Genomic DNA, 2500 nt, shown 5'->3' with positions numbered 1-2500 from the left:
GTTGGCATTTCTGTGTGGAGTTTGCACGTCCTCCCCGTGTTTTTTTCCCCTGTTTGCCCCACAGTCTAAAGACATACAACACTATCGATATATTGGGTAAATTAAATGGTCAGTAATGTATTGGATTGAGGGTTGAGCGTTGGGCAAATGACGTAAAAATTAGATGTTACGAATAACCAACATGGTGTGGCTATAATGTTAACTTCGATATAAACAGCCCTGGGTGTAAGTGTAATATTTTAGGTCTAAACTTGTGACTTTATTGAATCAAATCTTTTCTTAGTCATAACTTTTTAAAACCTTTTGAATTGAGAAAAAGGTTCCGAATTTTGCATTTTTATATCATAGTTATCTCTCAATTTTAACTCTCCTGTAAACTGTAAGATATAAAATGACAATTCTTACTTTTTTCTCAGTCAAAGCTGTTAAAAATGTGTCACTTTTAATCTGCGATGGAAATCCAGTTGCTTTAGGGTATTAAGGGTAAAACTTTGGAAAAAACACAGGCTAACACAAAATAAATCAAATTCAATTAGACTGCTATATAGTCAGAAAATCATTTTTAAAAATGTACTGCACTCATTTAAATATATTGGGGTCTTGGAGACCACAAAAGCAAACCTTTCAATGAATAGGCTACATCAAGCTGTGTTTAAACTCAGCTCTCACTCACGAGATTAAAAAAGTCATTACGTATCAGCCTGATACTTCAGTGTTGGGCTGTTTTACATTATAAAGAGCCTTAGATCCAAAGCCGAGCATTATACTTTTTTCTGTGTTTCACGCCTGTTTTTCATTTCTAGGTGAAGGTAAAGGAATCACGCTTTCCTTTGAGGGTTCATAATAACTGTTGACGACAGCGCATCTGGTATCCGGCTCTGTTTTTAAGGGGGGAGGTCGGTATCCGATATCCAACAGGTGATCGAAGCGCAGCGGCCTGCACAAAGCGATGAGCAGAAGCGGCGCGACGCACAGAGCGCGATTGTTCTGCCGCTGTGGCTCCGCCCTGCGTCCGGCGTCTGTCTTTCTGCAAACGAGCGCTGAACTGCACAAACTCCGAGTCTTTTTAAAGAATCGATTCGTTCGGACGTTTCGTTTCAGGTGAAATGATTCGAATAGTTTTCAGGAGTCCTCGCGCGGCGTTTCTATTCAGAATATGTTCTCAAAGGCTTCTGTTATGTTTATCAACAAGGTTTGCTTATTTTTTCTTTGTAGAGAGAGCGAGATTCGTTTGTTGTAGCCCTAAAATGTTGACTATAAGCAACAAAGAAAAACGGCTTAAAGTTCTTGATTAAAATGAATAAAAAGGGATTAAGGTAAGACATTTTAACATTAAAATATAAGCAGCACTGATAAATAGGAATGGAAATTAATCAATGCTAACTGACATAGCCTTACACAAACAGCCTACTGGTTAGCAAACACTGTGCCTGTCAGCTGTTTCGAGTTAACAATGGTATTTTGACGTTAACGTTACCTGTCAATGAGCAAAACGTAGCTTGGAGGACTCAGCGCGTCCCTCCAGCGTTGAAAAGCTTAATAATGTTCGTTTCTCGTCGTTATGTCGTTTGTCTGTAAGACCGAGCGTAAGTGTAACGTTAGCTTGCTCGTGCTGTTTGAAAAGTTCATACTGCAAAGATGTCAGTCAGCGAGCTTTAACATGAGTGATGCTCTAAACTCAAGAAATCTAACTCACTAACGTTAGGTTTCCCCCTCAGTTTCCAATTAAAACACAGCTTACATTTTATAATTTTAATTGAAAATATCGAAATGTGGTGTCGTATTAAATAGGCCCAACAAATATGAACTACTCTGTTCCAATTTAAGTTACTATGACCATTCATGTGAAGCTGCTTTGAAACAATCTACATTGTATAAGCGCTATAAAAATAAAGCTGAATTGAATGTAAACTCTCTTCGAGATCAAAGTAGGCAAATAACTGCATTAAACATTTTACTGTCTCAGGAGGCCATGAAAAATGAGGTAAACGATAGTCAAGTGACACAACTCAGCCTATTAGATCTTGACAATATGGAAAATGTAGCCAAAGATTTACATTGACACACATTTAAAGTACTGAACAAATGCAACAGTTGTAGTATGTTTAGTAGCCTAGGTCACCTAACGTATGTGATTCAGGCAGAGCCGATGTCACAGACATACGTGCTTTTAAATAAAGTTGTTTTAGGCCTATTTCTCCTTTTGTCCTCAATGCTGTTATTAAAATAACTACAAATTACATGGAGTGGGTGTAATAAACATAATAAAAACAAGTCATGGAAATTAGGTTAAATCAGGTAATCTGACAGAATTAATCAGAGACGCGGATCTTATTCCGCGTGCGATTCGGTTCAACTGAGTCTATTAAAGGAACCTGTTCAAAAGAACGATTCATTCGCGATTCGGACATCCCCAACGAGCAGTACGAACTCAGTTGCTCTCTTGAGCGGCAAGACTGAAGCGAGCAGATAACTCCCGCAGCACAAGAGCAGAGTCTAC

The 2500-nt window shown here is 38.4% G+C and overlaps 2 protein-coding genes across 3 annotated transcripts in view; one reads left to right on the top strand and one right to left on the bottom strand.

Annotated features, from left to right (window-relative positions):
• The window catches only part of zap70 (zeta chain of T cell receptor associated protein kinase 70), a 23719-nt gene extending 21939 nt beyond the window's left edge, over positions 1 to 1780 (bottom strand). Inside the window, exon 1 of the mRNA XM_087263369.1 lies at positions 1478 to 1780. The gene's annotated coding sequence lies outside the window, so the exon portion shown is untranslated. The remainder of the gene's footprint in view (positions 1 to 1477) is intronic.
• Positions 1781 to 2433: 653 nt separating this feature from the next.
• The window catches only part of adamts10 (ADAM metallopeptidase with thrombospondin type 1 motif, 10), a 95247-nt gene continuing 95180 nt past the window's right edge, over positions 2434 to 2500 (top strand). For both annotated transcript variants that reach the window (XM_087263630.1, XM_087263631.1), the window contains exon 1: positions 2434 to 2500. This exon is cut by the window's right edge and continues 115 nt beyond it. The gene's annotated coding sequence lies outside the window, so the exon portion shown is untranslated.

This window comes from Danio rerio, chromosome 8, assembly GCF_052040795.2.
Source record: "Danio rerio strain M-AB ecotype USA chromosome 8, GRCz13ab, whole genome shotgun sequence".
NCBI classification, from domain to species: domain Eukaryota; kingdom Metazoa; phylum Chordata; class Actinopteri; order Cypriniformes; family Danionidae; genus Danio; species Danio rerio.
This window is presented reverse-complemented; position numbering and strand designations above follow the sequence as displayed.